Genomic DNA, 18,842 nt, shown 5'->3' with positions numbered 1-18,842 from the left:
CTCTCTCTCTCAGAGGTGGTTTTATTGCAGCTGGAGGTGTGACTGGAACTGATGTGTTGTTTGTTGTTTTGCTGGTGGTGTGGTGTGATGTGGATTGCGATGTTTTAAGAAACTCCTCAAGGTAACGTTTGTGTTGATCAGACCCCGGCTGATGTGTGCCTTCCTCCTCCGTGGTGAAGGAACAGAGCTGATGTCAGTGTAAGGAGTTGTGGGTGTAAGTTGTGAGCGTGGTTTGTCTCTGACAGAGCTGAAGGTTGGTGTCTGAACGTCTCTGCCGTCGTGTCCTGAACTCACTAACTGTGTCCTGAACCTGTGCTAACTACAGTAGTCATGTAACACCTCCATAGTGCTCTCACCTCAAGCTGGGGTTACACTACACGACCTTTAGACCGATTTTAAGCCAGATTTCCAGTCGGGCCGAGGCTGTGCTGGTTGGCTCTAGTCTGCAGACTCTGGTGCAGTCGCAGGTGTCAGTCGGGGGGAAAGTCATGTAGTGTGCGAGGGGCTCAGACTCCGATATTTTGCCCTTCTTAAACGGAAGGTCGGTCATTCTCTCCGTTGACTTTTCCTAGCATTTTGTAATAGCCTTTACACTGACCCCTAGTGGCATGGAGGTGTCAGAGAGTCTGTACTCACCTTGTTTTAAACTTGAACTTCTCTATGGAACATAAACTGGTTCAGAGTCCATGCTTTAAACAGGTTTATTGTAGAGTCTTTGACACATCCAGGCCACTAGGTGTCAGTGTGATGACTGTTTTCATAATGTGGAGAAGAGTCAGTAATAGACTGGAGACTGATTGAGACATGCAGTTAGCACCATGCTAACCGGCGGGGTATAACCTGTCATTTTATGTTAGCGACATTAGCGCTTAAACTACAGAAGCACTGAGTGTCTCCACTGATAGGCCTGGATGTAAGGCGACAGTGGGGGACCCGCTCTGTGGAGCAGAAACGTGTTCTTTCTGTGTTACTGCAGTCATGGTGTTGTCTTTTGTCATTGTGTCCTTGGTTAATGTTTTGCTGTTTGGTCTAATGTCTGTATGTTCTACTGACTGTTAGGGCTGCCTTTTGTTTTTCCTCCCTGCTGTGGTGTTTTGACTCTCTGGGCCACCGTACCGCCGTCCTCTGAAGCTGGACTGTCCTGATGTCTCACGGCTTCTGTCTCACAAACGCTGTTTTCATTCACTGTGGAGGAAGATTAGTTTCCTTTCTGAGTCACTGGCTCTGTGATAAACAGAAGGCTGTTTCCTCTGTGTGTGTGTGTGTGTGTGTGTGTGTGTGTGTGTGTGTGTGTGAGTGTGAGTGAATCCAGGGGAAAATAATGAGGAACAGTGTGTAATTACAGATAAACACTGACGCTGGGGTTGGGCTTTAATGTTTCACCCTTCGTGCTGAATTTTATTGTTTATTCTCGCTCCCTTTTCTTCCTTCTCTCTCTCTCTCTGTTGCTGATGGAGTGATTAATAAACTGGTGTTGGACAGTGGCTCTGAGACACTTCTTCTGTTTCTCTAATCTTCTCTCACTATCAGCCTGGCCCAGTTACATTCATTCCACCTTAAAACTCTGCCGCCTTAACTCCATGTGCTAATTGTCCATTCCACATTAAGATTTAAATTAAGAAGCCTTATTCCAATTATATATTCCACCTTAACTGGTGAAGCATTTCATGAGTTTTTTCAAAATGTTTTATTGTTTTAAGGTGGAACTAAACATGCTCCTGAGGAGCTTTCAGTATTTGCTTCAGAAGTTAATATTTTAATGTGGCACTAAACAGATTTAATACTAACTTTTATACCATTATATTTCTTTAGTATTTTAATAGGAAATTGAAGTGTCTTTTGAGAGGTTTTCAGTAGTTTAAAGTGCTTAAGAACTTCTTCCTCAGTTTCTGTCTGGTGTCCAGCATTTGATATAAAACATAATTTCTGAGCATTTAAGCTGCAGCTGATATGATTGTACATGCATTTCAGTATTTAAGGTGGAACTGAGATTATTTCTGTGAGTTTTCCTGTATTTAAGGTGGAACTGAGATGGATTTGTGGACTGTAGATGTATGAATGAGAAGAGACAGCGCTGCTGGTGTTTGTTTGTGTTGTTTACAGTGTTGTCCGTTCTCAGTCTGGACACTGTGTGTGTGTGTGTGTGTGTGTGTGTTTACAGACAGAGTGTGTGTGATAATATCCCATGTGTATTGTAGTGTGTGTTTAGATGCTGTGGATGCCGTGTGGTCAATGCAAAGTGACCACTGTCCACTCTAATACTGAACTGTATTTCTCAGCTCCGACATCCAATCACAGTCAGACACAGCTGTGATGTCACACTGTCCACTCCTTTTACTGATACACACCGCTGTGTCCCTCTCTCCGTCCACGTGAGAACACACACATGACCCTGACTCCCGGCCTGATCCGGACTGTGCTGGTCTTTTAGAGGCAGTGGAGTCACCACGGCAACACCAACATCCCCCACAGCTGAAAGCGGTGGTTTTTCTCTCAGTCTGTGGGCGTGGTCCTCCTCTAGTGGACAGGTGTGAGAGGGTGTGGGGTCTCTGTGGAAAGTTCAAAGTATGCAAGTGGATGATGTATCACTTTGTGGCTTTAGGTTTTATTTCTATGTAGTTAGTGTTTTTATCTGTTCTGAGAATCTATAAAAAGTAAACAGTGATCAGGAAAATCTATAATTCTAGGCTACTCCACTGTAGTGTGAGGTACTATGGAGCTACAACACTGAACATATGAAAGCATTAGTACAGTCAGGAGCATTGTACAGTGTCTCTGGTTACAGCGCCCCCTACTGGCTGCTGCCGTCTTTAGGGCTGTTTGTGGCCGACACGTGCAAACACGTGGTAAAATACAGATTTTATTTCCCATTATATGTTTTTAAAGCCTCTATTGCTAGAGTTTGACTCTATAACAGGCCATTGACCCTCAGGAAGCTTAACTATGAACTATCTATTTATAGCCATTAAAATTACCCAGTTCTTTCCTGTAGTCTGACAGTTTTGCTGAAAATTGTTCTGAAAAACAGAAAATCTATTGTTTCTATTAATACATTTTATTTTCACGGACATGATCTTATTTTTAATTCGATATCTAAATGAACTGTTGAACTGAATTGATTTGAATATATTGTGTTATCCTCTTTGTGTTGTACTCCTCATAATTTACATTAAAAATAAAGAGGAAAATGGTGATAATCAGAGTAAAGCCCCCCTGAGCCCCCGGGCCCCCTCCGTAAACACCAGGACGTAGCGGAGTGTGTTCTCAGAGACAGCTGTGAGCAGAGGCTGCTGTTTCTAACGAAGCGGAGAAGAGTCTCTGGAGCTTCAGTAATGAAGGAACCGGGGAAATGCCGGAATGTAATAGACTTGGCAGCGCACTGTATAACAGAATGATTTAACCCTTTAGTGGCGGTGTCTGAGTCGCAGGCCCTGTGCTCTCAGGGTTCTGAGCTGAAATCTGAAGAGAGCTTTCTAATAAATTAAATACATTTATATCACTTTATTTATCTTTAGTCACTGGTTTATAGCAAAGAAGTGAAAAACTGACTGAGTGCTGAAATGCGAGAGGGGGGTCTCGAGCCAGTGTCCACGTATCTACCTGCCGTTCACATCTGGTGCCCTCCGAGGTGAGAGGAAACAGTCGCTAACGTCGTTTACTGTGTCCTTCGCTGACTGAGGTCATCTGAGTTAACTTTGATTTCCTCCGTGAATTTATTTCCATTCCAACAAAGAAAAAGTGGATGAAATGATTATTTAAAACAGAATAAAAAAATGTATCGCCCCCTTCCCTTCCTGTAGTGTATTACACTCTGTCAGAACGACCACAGCGCCCCCTGGTGTCCTCCTACAGTTGTGTAGGGTGAACAGACAGACAATAGACCTGACCCTGACTCTTTGAGCTGTGGCTGAAAGGGAATTCATTTTCAGTTTAAAGCAATGTTTAACCACAGCTGTCTCTTCCTCTCGGCTGGTGTTTATCAGGAGCTTAAAAGGTTTCGAAGGAATGTTAAAGTTGTTCCAAGCTTTTAAAGGTGTGTTAGAGGCTAATTACTGCCTCACACACAGGGGTAGGGTTTATTTATAACAGAAAATATTATCACTTCTGCGGGGCTCCACAGAGAGAGTGAAATGAGCAGCTGTGTGTAATTGCACTTTAAAGTGTGTGTGTGATTAATTTAACCATATTTAATTATTGTAACTGCTGTGAAAATGTTTTGAACATTCCTGTCTTTAGTTAAATACTTTAGTCCTAGACGTTTACTGCTGTGAACAGGACGTAACGGAGGCTGCTCCAAAACATGTTCACTTTGGTGCAGTTAGCATTCATGCTAACTTGCTAATCATTAGCAGCATTACACTGAAGAAGAGAGAGTTTGTTTTATTATTATAATTCACTGTGAATGTTTTTATTCACTTTTGTGACTGTAGCACTGCACACTGCTCTGTAGCAGGTAGGTGTCAGAGGCTGCGGTGTGCAGGTGTTAGCTGCAGCTAATAGCAGGCTAATTTAATTATAATAAACAGAACTACAAAGTGAGCGCAGCCACACAGCTCCTGGGGCCTGGAGGTTGTGGGTTCGATTCCTGCTCCTGGTGACTGTCTGTGAGGAGTGTGGTGTGTTGTCCCTGTGTCCGCGTGGGTTTCCTCCGTGTGACTGTCTGTGAGGAGTGTGGTGTGTTCTCCCTGTGTCTGCGTGGGTTTCCTCCGGGTGCTCCAGTTTCCTCCCACAGTCCAAAAACACATGTTGGTAGGTGGATTGGAGACTCCAAAGTGTCCGTAGGTGTGAGTGTGTGAGTGAATGTGTGTGTGTGTCTGTGTTGCCCTGTGAAGGACTGGCGCCCCCTCCAGGGTGTATTCCTGCCTTGCGCCCAATGATTCCAGGTAGGCTCTGGACCCACCGCGACCCTGAACTGGATAAGCAGTTACAGATAATGAATGATAATGAGAAATACAAAGTCTCCTGACTGTGTTTGATACACTCTCACTTTTGTATATTTAATTAATTTAAATTCTTCCCAGTTTTTATATTTACAATGTTTCTATATTAAACCCTGCCCCTTCCTGATGAGACACAGCCTATTTTTTTTTATCATCACTGGACATAGAGGAGAGTTTGCTGCCAATGTTCACCACAGGGTGTGAGAGAGTGTGAGCAGGTGTGTGGTGCCCTGTGATGGACTGGCGCCCCCTCCAGGGCGTGTATCCAGTGATTCCATGTTGGCTGTTAACAGACTAATCCTTACATGGTGTAGTACTCCCATATTCATCTGAATTCACCCCTGCTCTGGTCTGGTGCTGGGGCAGATCCTCCAGGGTCATGGCTATCTCACTGCGGACCACAGTGCCACAGATAAAAATGGCCTCTACACAATATTTTAATCTGCCTCCTTTTTTTAACTGTAAAATGACCGTGGGTTTGAGAAAGATGCTACACAGTGTAAACTTATAATTATTATATTTAATGTTTGTTCTCGCTCTGGCTCCTCTGATTACCTGCCGACATCGTCCTAACGTGAGGCTCCTGGTGAAGAACATGTTGGGGTTAGGGTTAGAGACAGAGAGAGCTGACAGGAGGAAGAGAGGGTGACTGTGTTGTTGCTTACATACTCGCTTTACGCCATCCTCCGTCTGAGTTACGTACGATACTCAGGAGCACAAACGCAGAGGACGGTTAAAGCACACGGATGTTGTTCTTAATCTGCTCTGAATAACAAGAGGCATCCGTTCATCACTCGACAAAGAGAACCACCTTAAATTCTGATCACTCCCCAGTCCCAGAATCATTCACTGCAGCAAGAACGTTCTTCTGTAGAACACAGCTTTGAGTCGTGTTTACAGACTGAAAGACTGTTGGGTTTGGGTTGAGTTATGTTTGTGGGGATTAATAAATGGCGAGAGGTCTCGTCTGCAGCATCCCTCCATCACCATAAAAAGATTTACACCATCGTTCCACGAGTTCCACAGAGAGAATAAAACCAATAAGCAGCTGTGTGTAATTACAGACTGAAGTGTGTGTGTGTGTGTGTGTGTGTGTGTGTAAACAAGGTTTAATCATCAGGATAGTTGTAACACTGTCATATTCAGTCCTCTCCTCAGTGAAGGGTCCACACCTGCAGTGAATCAGGTTCCTCTTTATCCTGAACTCAGCAGTTTGTCTTTATTTTATTTTAGAGCTCACTTCTGATTAAATCTGATTAAATCACTCCCTTCACTTCACACTCTGTTTACACCAAAACCGCACCACGCTCCCAGAGCCAACACTGCCATGTTGGGTCCGACAGGTTCTGTGTATGGGTTAAGTGTTGGCCTCACAGAGGGATGCCCTCCGGAGTCAGGGATGGGACCAGGACGGATTAAAGAAACACTAGGTAGTATTTTACCTTAAAGTTACAGCTTCAGAAATAACTGTGATGCTCCGCCGTAATCAGGAGAACAGAGCCTCTGTCACTGCGAATCTGGGCTCAGCATGGCAGAAACTGCACTATGTGTCTTTTGGAGGAGGGTAGGAAACCACACCTTTTAGTGGGGCAGCAGATACATACTGAAACCAGTCCACCTCAAAGAGTGCATTCTGATGCATTATGTAACTAGTCCACCTTAAAAGGTACCACAGACACCCTCATGTTCCTAGGGGCTAAAATATAAGAAGCTGGAATATAACTGCTGTACGTCTTGAGGGGGACTGGGACTAGAGTGTAATTGCTGCAGTGTTTAAGGTGGTGGACCAGAAAATACTAAAATAAAATGTGAGTGTTGGAGTGTGTTTGATTAGTTTATTTCTTTTTTATGATGTGTTGATGCTTTATTTGTTTTGTGTGAGTGTTTGTTTGCAGTGTGTCAGTAGTTGAGACCACGGTGTGTGTGTGTGTGTGTGTGTGTGTGAGAGAGAGAGAGAGAGAGAGAGAGAGACAGTACACGTCAATCATCTGAGCCCTGTCAGGGAAACTGTATAAAAACACCACTGACGATGTGTAAACAACCTGGTTACAGCTCTGTACTTGTCCTCAGTGACTGAAGGACTCTCTCTCTCTCTCTCTCTCTCTCTCTCTCTCTCTCTCTCTCTCTCTCTCTCCCTCTCTCTCTGCCCCCCGAGGGCTCTGAATCGATCTGTAAGAGCACAGAGCGGGTGATGGATGGTATTGGTTTGGACGCTATGATTACAGCTCTGTTCTGTTTGATGCATCGGTGACAGAAACCTGGTTGGATTCAGTTTGTTTGAAGAGGAAGAATAAATGATGGCACTGATACGGTCGGAGGTCAGTGAGGATCAATAACGAGTTGTTACTCCCAGAACCGCTGGACACTGGTCATATTCCTCAGATAGCTGTGAGGTCTGTTTTTTAGACCAACATTTTAATATTTGTGTGAGTGTGTGGGTGTAACTGTCCACAGGTGAGAGTGTGTGAGTGTTTCTCTGACGGTCCGAACTCAAGGTCATTTGGGTTCAGTTTCCTGAATTCCAGCCGAAGACCGTGCCGTAAGGAGTGGGTGTAATTAAAAGCACAGCTCCTCTGCTTTAAAACAACACTCTTTAAATCAAAGGAATAATTCAGCCCTGATTCTCAGTCAATTTAATCAATGACAAACACAGAATCAGTGCTGTTCTTAAGGTGGCATATTATTTAAGGAGGAATGCCAGAGAAACTCTGATAAATCTCCTCCTCTTCGTCTCTGAGTGAGACATAGTGAGATCTCACAGAGTCAGAGCTAATGTAGGTCACTGCTTTAAAACTGTCCCCCCTCGGGGTCCACGCCACCACTGCTGTCTATTATCCAGGCTCCGCCCCCTGACTGCTGCCTTCAGAATCACTGCACGGGCTTCAAACACGAGTCCTGAGTCTTTACACACTGTACACTGCACACACAGCCAGGACTATGTTTAACTAATAACATATATATTATAATATATAGCATAGTATATGATTAAATATAATTTACATACATTCCAAGTAAATAATGGGAAAACCTTTATCTGTGGTGTTAAAGGTGCAATCAGTGATTCTCACCATGAACAACTGGTAAAGAATAGTCATAAATATAGTTATTTGTTATTTTGCATGTTTTCGATGAAGTGTGTCTCTCAGGAGGAGAATGAATCAGCGTGCTCTGTCCTCACTGAATGAACCTCTGTGTCCCACACAGGGGCAGAGACCTTTAAAACAGGTTTAGTACAGAATCTCAGGCATATCCAGGACACTGGGTAATGACAGGGTTAATGTCAGAGATGATGCTGTGTGTTGATTTTAAATGTGATTTTAGAATGTTTGTGTTTGTCAACAGCTTCTGTTTTTAAATGTTATTTATTTACAGTGTTACGGAGGTGATTTTACCCAGAGAGATGATGTAGATGTTTAATAAAGTGTTAGTGTAGTAACAAAGCGGGGAATCAAACCCTTGTCACCTGAGTAAAAGACAGTGGTGTCCTTCACTACAGTAACCAACCAGACTGGAGTCCTCAGTGTGTGTGGAGTCCTGGTTTACACTCTGATATTCTCTCTCTCTGTCTCTGTGTGTGTGTGTAGGAGGAATCCCTCTCTGAAGGCTCTGAACTCTTTAGTGAAGGTCAATAACTGACTGAATAAAAGCAGCTCAGATATTTTCACATGGAAACTGAAGCGTAGCCCTCCTTCTGAAGAGGATCCAGCACCAGCTCAGCGCCTCGGCCTCTCAGACTCCGACAGGTCAGTTCCTGCGGTCATTACCGCACCGCTACTGCATTAATTAACCCTTTACACACACACACAGACTAATACTAGGCACAGCTCACTATGGCAAATAAAACATATTTTAATAGTGTCATCAACAACTGTAGAATATACAGCTACTGAACGTCATGTTTCTAAAGAGAAATGACATTTTTAAAAAGCTACGGTTTACAGACCACAGTCAGAATCCCACACAGCACGGTTTAATGGGGCTCACATGGGTGGAACATGGACTAGCTGGAGACAACCAGGGCTCTGGGGGTTTGGTAAATGGACTGTTACTGGGACCCAGGTGGCTGCCTATGTCAGAGAAATGAGGGCAGCCCAGTGGCTCTCTCTATATGGGGCCAACATTTAACCCACACACAGAACTTGCTGGAGCCCACATGTGTTGCCTTTATTCATTTGGGTCACTCTTAATCAGTGAAAGGTTAAAGGGGGCATATTATGATAAACTCCCTTGTTCTCATTAAAGTGTGATTCTGGAGCCCACCAACCCACACACTGTGAAACAAGACCCCCCCAGTCAGTTTTCTGTGCGCTGCCTGAGTCTGAAAACACTTCTCCACTTCTGACGTCAAGTGCAGAGTCTTTAGAATGGCCCCGCCCCCTCATCTGAGTCTGTCCAATCACAGCGCTGGACCCGTGTTTATGTGAGAGCACAAAGACGATGTTAAACTCAGCAAAACAGACACAACGAGCGCGGAGAAATAAGAGCACTGAGTAAAAACAGAGAAAAAAGAGAACTGAGCGAAAACGGCTAAAATCCAGAGCTTCTGCTCCTCGCTCCTCACTGCTGTGCACTCGGGGTCGGGGTGAACAGCGAGCGGCTCATTATCATTTAAAGGAACAGGTGCTGAACGTAGCCGCTCTCTTGTACAGTTTGATCGCTGCTGGTAGAAATGAATGGTTCCCTGCTGCAGTGGAGCTGAGTGACTCAGATTTCTCTCCAGTGTTGATGAATGGAACCAGGCGTCTCCACGTCTCCACACACACACCCTGCATTATATTCCCTCTCCACCTCCGGCAGCAGCTCCCAACCGTCTACAGTGTCTCTGTGGCGTGATGATGATGATGATGAGAATATGGACGTCTCAGCTCAGTGTGTCTTTGCTGATGGACGTCTGGATTAATACCTTGGGTTTGTTTTTTTTCTGTGCTATTGCTTTAATATAGACAGGTGCTTGAAGAGTGTGTGTGTGTGTGTGTGTGCATGCGCATTTCCCGCAGCTCTGTTTGTTGTTTGTTTATTTAATAAGAAGCTGAATGTGTTTGAGTCAGGAGATAAACGACTGCAGACCAGCACTAATTAGCACCACTCACACACCCACACACACACACACACACACACACACACACACACTCATGCTGAGCTGAATCCGTCGCTCAGAGACTCTAATGGGATTGGATTATGGAGGAAAAAGATCAAAGGCTTCTGAATCCCTAAACACTCTCAGTGGGTTTCTATGGATTGTGTGTGTGTGTGTGTGTGTGTGTGTGTGTGTGTGTGTGTGTTTAGGGTGTATTGATGCACAGATTTAGGGTCTTAGTTCAGTATATTTTCCAGTACAGTGTTCAGTATACAGTATATGTCTCAGTGCTGTATGTTAATAGACTGTACATTTACAGTGCAGTTAATAAAGGACAAGTGTTTAAATGTGATCTGACTGAATGTGTCCCAGTTCACTGATGAGTTACAGTGCCAAGAGAGACAGTACAGTACAGTGCAGTGTGACATGCTGAGGTACTGTACGATACAATATAATACACTGATTCAGGTGAGTATCATTATATACCGTATACTGTACAGTGGTGTGATCATCTCTGAGACATTACAACATTTTAACACAACGTTACACACAGTGAGACACATTAAACACTGTGATACATATTTATACAGTAAAGTACAGTACACAGAGACACTGTCTGAGACATTACAATTCACTGTGATTACAAGATAATTTAGCAAGTGTCAAAGATGAGAGACACAGCCATCACTGCTCTAGTGTGCTCTATATTACCCCTAACAAGGGCGTAGGGAACAGAGAGCAGAAAGGGCATGGTGTATGATAAGATCCAGGGGTATCACATGCCAAAACACACACACACACACACACACACACACACACGGAAACAGTCCCAAACAAGACAGGGGGCGGAGCCAATGAAATAAGACACTCTCAGTGAGTCCTGATTGGCCCTACACAATACACAGTAATACAGTTCAGTTCAGTGTGACAATTCCTCACAATACAATACAACTACCTCCGTGTGAAGAGCTCCCCCTTGTGGACAACACTGACAATGCTAAATGTGAGTGAGTGAGGTACAAACGGAGCTCATGTTTCATCACAGATATAAACATGTGTATGAGACTGTGATGAATGATTTTTAAATATCGCTTCCTACTAAAATAAAAGAGGGGATAAACGAGAGAACAGAAGAAAAAATCAAACTCGTCCCTCTCTCTGTCCCTCATTATTCAGACCATTCACGTTCTAAATTTACACTGCAGCGTTAGCGGCTGAAATTAGCCGCCGCAGTGCTAGCAGCAGCCGAGCGTCTGAACTGAGGATGAAAGGATTTTTTTCGGGCGGATAATCGTCCCGTGGCTTTTCTTCAGGAGGACGATCTGAGTCTTTGAAGTGCAGCGAGAGCCGGGGAGCTGGAAACAGGCTTTAAAACACTTCCCCGAGAAAAACGCCCGGAAAAAAGACTCGGAATAAAGACTCGGAATAAAAGGATAGGAATTGCTATAAAATTCTCCCCTGGAGACGGATAAATCTCCAACATTTTCAGGAGGAGTTTAGTCCCTTTTCTCACTGCAGGAACACTCTGTGCTCGGAGGTGACTTTACACTAGCTGCAGTGGAACATTGCTGTGAGGATCTGATGGTGTCCAGCCGTCACATAATCATCAGTGAGGTGTGGAGCTGGTGTGATGATCAGTTGTGGGTCACACTCTCCACCCGAGCTTGTCCAGAGTGTTCCAACCCTGGGGACACAGTTCAGAGTTAATCCCCTCTAGTGGACATTTGACCCTGGGCTTGTGGACCGTTGTCTCGTTGGTAAACCCTCCTGCAGCGGAGAGGAACACACTCCTGATTAACCCCGTCAGGTCAGGAGTGCTGGACCAGCCCGTGTCCAGAGCCCTTCAGTCCCGTAGCATCCGCAGGTTCTCCTGATATGCCAGGGTTGGGCGGAGCTCTGTCTTGCCTGTATCCCTCCTTTCCTCTGTACCTCATTCTCAACTTCCTGTTTCCTTTTCTATTGTACTTCGAGACTTTCATCCCTCCTTACTCCATCCCTCTATCATCTCTCCTGCCTTCTGTCATCCCTCTGTCTCTCCATCCTTCTGTCATTCCTGCAGTCCTTACACTATCCCTCCTCCTTTCCACCTTGTTTTCTGTCATATGTTCACCATCATTCTATCCATGTGAGTGCAGTGCTGCTGCTGTGTGTGTGTGTGTGTGTGTGTGTGCGCGTGCAGGTATGTGTGAAGTATAATCAGATCCACTGCAGGAGTTCAGCACACACACACACACACACACACAGAGTATCTCACAAAAATAAAAGCTGCTGCTGCTGCGTGAATGTGACCTCCCCCTCTGCACTGCAGCGTTTAACCCTTTACACAACACTCTGCCACTTTACTGATAACAGCCATCAGTAAACAAACAAACAACACCGGTTTCTCTCTCGGTCTCCGGCTGAACACCTGTCCTTCTCCTGTTCTCAGTGATACGTCCACATGAGGAGGTCTCTGTCTAAGCACGATGCCCGAATCAGCACTCGGTGTTCTCCTCTGAGCGTGTTGAGCTGAGGGACAGAGCTGTGTAGTGTTTACTAACAGTATGAGAAAGTTAATCTGGGTGTATCAGAGCTGGTGGACATTGTGCTAACACTGTTAGCCTCCAGGAGGTGTAGTTCTAGTCGGAGTACATTCATAAGAATACTGCAGCATGGAACACACTCTTTTAAACCCCTCTCTGTTTCTCTGTCTGTCTCTCTCTCTCTCTCTCTCTCTCTCTCTCTCTCTCTCTCTCTCTCTCTCTCTCTCTCTCTCTCTGGCTGTGTTCCAGACTCTTTTCTCTCTGGACGTTGGGGTTCAGTAAACAGAAGCTGAGGGTCAGGAGGAAGAAGCAGGTTCACTGCTCCAGCGTTGTTCACATCCACATAACCTAACCTATCTGTGTGAGTGTGTGTGTGTGAGAGAGAGAGAGAGAGAGAGAGAGAGAGAGAGAGAGAGAGAGAGAGAGAGAGAGAGAGAGAGAGAGAGAGAGAGAGAGAGAGAGAGAGAGAGAGAGAGAGAGAGAGAGAAACAGAGAGAGGTTTAGAGAGAGATAATATCTGTCTGTTCACTTTATCTCCTGGATATTATCAGAGTCACAGTCACACACAGCCACACTGCTCTACTGACCTCCTGCTGATCTTCATCTTCATCAGAGGCTGATGTTGTTAAAATGATGTTAAAAGGCTGTTGTTTTCAGACAGATCCTGGGTTACTCCTCAGAGTAAAGGCATGGTGCATTGTGACTGTCTCAGAGATGATCTCCCTGAGAGGATACAGAGCTGTCCTTTACTAACTGACCTTCATGAGCTGATCTCAGCCCTGCACCACATACACATACCCCACACATGCTCCTGGGGGCACCATGCCTGCAGAGGGGTATAAAGCCCCCCGGCACTGGGCTGTGGAGCAGTGGTACTGTGTTCTCTGGAGTGATGGAGCTCTGTCCAGTTCCTCCGGAATGATCCACCTGACCTCACTGATGTTTATGTGAAGGCTGAATGTCATCATTCTTCACAGCAATGTTCCAGCATCTAGTCTCCTCGACAGAAAGAGGGATAATGTTTCACACTGAGTGTAAACTGATTACAGGCTGTGTCTCTGTGTCTCTCTGTGTGTGTGTGTGTGTGTGTGTGTGTGTGTGTGTGTGTGTGTGTTGGCAGTAAACTGATTTCCTGCCTGTGCTTGGCGTCCTGTTTGTGAAAAGAGTGTTACATTAAAGAGCTGTTTCTGATGTTTATTCACACATTTTTAATCACTGTTCTCACAGTTAATTATAATTCATTATATATTTATTCACTAATTCTTTTCTGAAGCTCCGCCTCTGAGTGGGAGGAACCACCGCTGAGGTCATGGTTTATGTTTTTCTGGTTTTGACCAAAGCAGGGCAGAGACGTTACATTATGCCCCAGACTCCCTCTGTCTCTCAGGAGCCCAGCGAGTTGGTCTTTTCTGGACTTGGGCTGTAGCCGTCAGGGCCGGGCTCACTCCGCGAGTGCTGTCTTTGTGGTTTTCAAACTCTGATGCTGTGTGTGTTTTCTATTCCTTTTGTAAATGAGGTTTCTTTAAGGTTCCTTTGTCATCTGTCTGTTTTTGTCAGTAGACTCTGTCTCTGCAGCCAGCAGCGCTCTTTCATCTGCTGCCAATCATCCTGCGCTTTCATATTCATCCCTTTAACTTTGGCTACAGTCGGCGTTTAAACCCCCCACAGACAACCACACACACTCCCAGCAGCGCTCCACCACCAGCCTCTTTACACGAGGTCCACACCTGTATTCAGCCTCAGACACATCATTTAAACCATAAACACACAGGGTTCTTTTTCAGCAGAGCAGCATTGAAGATCTGAACCCTAACTGCCCACACACAGATTCCCTGACCACTCTGACCACCATCAGCGCCATCTTTGGTGACTGTCTCCATTCAAATTCATGCTGGTTTGACACTGTGTAAATCTATCAGCATTGTCACTAAAGGTGAATTCCGTGTTTTATATCTTTACTCTACCCTTAGGTTTGGAGTGTCCTCCCGCTCCCTTGAAGCTGAGTTACAGGGTCTAGGGGTTAAAATCTCCCCGTACGAAATGAGAGGATTCTTTAAGATCCTAATACGTCATCAGAACACAAATAACAAAGAGCTGCTCTTCATTCCCAGTCTACCAGCACTGCTCTGTAGCAGCTCTGCACCAGTCTGCAGTGATATCAGAAGAGACCCCCACTTCTAGGCAAAATGTCGGGGTAGGGCTAAGTGGTAGGGTAAAGAGTTTTTACTCCCTGTTTACGTTCTGCCACACGCTAACAAGAAAGTGCACCACTGTTATTGGTGATTATAATCGCAAGTGCTAGGCCCAAGTACTACAGAACAGCTTTCACAGTATGAATTAGGAAGGGTTAAAAACTGCTGCCATGGTAGAGGACTGTACTGCAGTAAAGTGGGAGCTTTGCCCCTCTTTACCCCTACAGTCCAGTACAGTCACTGTGTTTCTGCAGCCATCGCACTTACCCTACTGTAAATCTCACAATCCCTCTCCCCGTCACTCAGGGACAAGGCCCTGAAATACGAAGACTCCTTCACTTCAGGTAGTTGCTCTACATGTTGCTCTAGCATGTCATCTGTATCCAGAGATAACTTTGGCCTAGGGTTTGGAGGTGCCTATCTGTACACCACTTCACACTCAACTCCAAACCACTCAAGTGCATGATGGATATTCATCCATATGAATAAGTTAGAAGTGCAATATTATCTGCAAAAATCAAAGATGCTACCCTTTAAGCCCCAAACAGATGTCCCAGGCTGCACCTTGCCAACCTGCCTGTGAATCTCTAACCTATCTGGAACAGGACTGGAGACATGGCACAACCCTGGTGGAGCCCAGTGCCTACTGTGAATAAACCAGATTTATCTATCTAAATAAGATCTGAGACTGCTTACGCTTAGGCAAAATGGAGGGATAGGACTATGTGTTAGAGGTAGGGCCTGTATCAAGATTTTGAGAGTCACTGAGCAGTGAGCGAGGGTTTGCGCCTGCTAACTTTAGCCGGATTAACTCACTTTCTCACGTTAGACATAGATTCTGGTAATAAGTGCTGTTCTCCAATTGCTGTGTTGTTGTAATTGCCAGAGTTGCTTTATTGAGGACAGTGTTTTAAGAGTTTGAAGGCGAGTGCTAGCGCCTGCTAACTTTAGCCAGATTAGCTCAATTTTTAGCGTTAGACATTGAATCTGGTAAGAAGCACTTTTCTGTCAGTTGCTGTAGTTATTACATTTAGGTTACCACCAAAATTACACTTCATGGTTGTAATAACATGGACCAGTGTGTATTATGAGTGATATATGGGTTTTATCATGTAGTCAACTTTCCCCCGGCTCATCATCAGCTGGAGCCCCAAGAGCCATGCGTGACTGATCACTCGGTGTGTGTGTGTGTGTGTGTGTGTGAGAGAGAGAGAGAGAGAGAGAGAGAGAGAGAGAGAGAGAGAGAGAGAGATGGGTGTGAGACTTTATTTCACAACAGTACTGTAAGCATAAATTACACTTAGCAGCAGATAGGAGGAGCTCAGAAGACAAAAAAAATACAGTTCTTATTTTGTACTCCTAAAGACATCTTACACTGTGCTCTTATTTTATATGACTGGCTCTGCCCATGCACTCTGCTCTAAACACTGTGGGTGGAGCATTAAATCCACTGGATCACACTGTTAGCATCTTATATATAACACCATCACACACAATCATCACATAATTCTACTGTCTCCAACCAATCAGCACACTCTGGGTACTCTACACTTTGTTTATTCCTTCACCCAATACCAAATTATACTGTTCATATGGCAAAAACAATAATAACATAATTCATTTTCCTTAGTTGTGTGTGCAATAATTCAGAGGTGCAATAATTTATACAGTGTATTCCATATTTGTTATTACAGCCACTGCCAATGTACTGTTGTTTTTTAATGTGTAAATATTAAAACATTCTTGTTTTGTTTTGAATTATTGTTAGTGTTTATTCTTTTAAATAAACGGTTGCAACTGTAACAACTGCAAGTTCCCTCTGGGTTCAATAAATATCTCCGATTCTGATTTTAAATATGTATGATTTGGTCAGTAGGGGGCGCTGTAGGTTCACTACTTAGACTCTACCAAAGAAGCTCAGTGAGCCTCTGAAATCCATCTTTCCATTGGTTCAATACAGAAATACAGAAACAATTACATGAATTAGGGCTGGCCTCATTTAAATAATATGTAAATGATGGTGGGTGGAGCTTGATTCCACTGAAGCTGTGATCAGATCGCCACCTGTTTCCATGTCTTACAAAAAGAAAAGTTTTCATATGTCATTCACACTTACGTTTATGTGGCTGAATGCAAACAAATCCTCACAGCAATGCTCTAGTGTAAAGTCTTCCTAGAAGAGCAGAGACTGCCATTGGAGAGTTTCTGCAGTTTCTGACTTGTGCTTAGCTTTATCCTTTTGTCTGAGTAGCATTACTATGGCAACAGAGACTCTGTCTCCCTTAATATCCTGCCTCTAATAAATGCGGTGGGTTTAATGGGTGGGGCTAAATGTCTGTAGGTGGAGTGGGTGGGGCTAAATGTCTGTAGGTGGAGTGGGTGGGGCTAAATGTCTGTTGGTGTAGTGGGTGGGGCTAAACTGCTGTAGGCTGAATACGAAGGGCTAGACTGTAAGTGATTGGTTGTTTTTCAAAATTATGTATGCTGGGCAGGCAGAGCTAAACTGGTGTGGGCGGGGCTAAACTCAAGCTCAGATTTCGCTCCTCTAACATCCTAAAGGACGTATTATTGGTGTTGTGTGGATCAAAGAAAAGTCATTGGACTTAAATATGTGATTGTCTGCAGTTAATGTTATTTAATGGCTGTGTTAAATTAAACTGTAATTAAGCTGTAATTAAAGACCCCCGGCTGAGTAAAGTCTGCTGTAGTTACGGAAGTGGTGAGCTGTGCTGCAGACGGTGAGCTCAGTGCAGTGGTCAGGTCTGGAGCGAGGGGGTGACCCTGAGGGTCTGGGTCTGGTTTGGATGGTTTTTGAAAGAGCTCAGCTGTTGCATTGTTGTCATTGGTCCCACTTTCTCCTTCATTTTTTACTTTGACTTCCTCCTACTCAGAAACACTTTCTGATCAATGAATAATGAAGAAGAAGTGATGCTGTATTAATACTGTTGGGGAAATTAGTAGTTATTTGATATTTTAACATTTCATGGCAGTAAAAACACACACACACACACACACACACACACACACACACACACACACACACACCTGGATCAGTCAGTAGTTGGGAGTTAGGTGCACTGCTCCAGTGATCTTCAGCTGTGCATGTTGAGGGAGGAGACTGTTCTTAACCCCCACAACAAACATTTCTGGTGGTGGGGATCAAGCTGGTAACCTTCACGTCCTAAACCCACTTCACTCACGTTTGCACTACAGCGGCCTCCACTCACTTCTACCAGAGACTGCTGTTGTTGTCAAACTTTCATTTTTAAATTCCTGTTACATTTGTCGTTTGTTGATTGAAACAAAATTGCATTAAATCTTTGGTCCAAACCTTCTTCAGTTTTCATCCGTTTCCATTGTTTTATCCTCTGAAGTGAAGATTTGAACTGGAAGTCCTACAGTGTGTGAATATTGAGGAATCTCACAATCACTGAGTCATTACAGAAATGATTTATACTTCATATGTTTTTAAACAGCATTAATCCTGGTATTGATCTCTGTGGAATTATATCACAGTTAATATTTACCTGTTGATCACTGATCATATAAAAATGTATCGTACTGGAAGTTTTAAAAGTTTTAACACTTTTGAATCGACTCTTTTTAGTCTATTTATCTGAAATGGCTCTATTTGAATAATTAGCTTTGAAGATCTCTTATTGTTGAAATGGCTAATTTGTATAAACTCTCTTGTGTCTGTTAAATGTTTCTTTTACAAACAAATCCCTTTGAGTCAATTAATTTGACTCTGTTTTGTTGAAATGGCTCTTTCAAAGTCAGTTTTTTTTTTAATTCACTCATTTAAATCATCCCTTTTAAATCTGGGCCCAGATTTCCAAAAACATCATAGTATTAAGATCATCATAACAGGAAAAGAGAGTGTTCAATGTGATCACTCTACCACCTAAGAATCGTCTTTGTGTTAAGATGCATTTGGGAAAACCAGCCCAGTTCTTTATATCTCTTTTTAGTGGAAATGACTCTTTTGAATCAACTCTTTTGATTCTGTTCTTTTAGTGAGTGATTTCTAAAGCATAAATTATTAACATTTCATGATTGTTTAATAAAGGAAGCTCTGCTCTGTAATTTTAACACATTCTCAGTGATAATA

The 18,842-nt window shown here is 43.9% G+C and overlaps 1 protein-coding gene across 3 annotated transcripts in view; it reads left to right on the top strand.

Moving 5' to 3' along the window:
- Positions 1–18,842, top strand: part of jupb (junction plakoglobin b) — a 69,267-nt gene that overhangs the window by 13,379 nt on the left and 37,046 nt on the right. For all 3 annotated transcript variants that reach the window (XM_066674232.1, XM_066674233.1, XM_066674234.1), the window contains exon 2: positions 8,525–8,683. The gene's annotated coding sequence lies outside the window, so the exon portion shown is untranslated. The remainder of the gene's footprint in view (positions 1–8,524; positions 8,684–18,842) is intronic.

The sequence above is a fragment of the Hoplias malabaricus genome, chromosome 6 (genome assembly GCF_029633855.1).
Source record: "Hoplias malabaricus isolate fHopMal1 chromosome 6, fHopMal1.hap1, whole genome shotgun sequence".
Lineage (NCBI taxonomy): Eukaryota > Metazoa > Chordata > Actinopteri > Characiformes > Erythrinidae > Hoplias > Hoplias malabaricus.
This window is presented reverse-complemented; position numbering and strand designations above follow the sequence as displayed.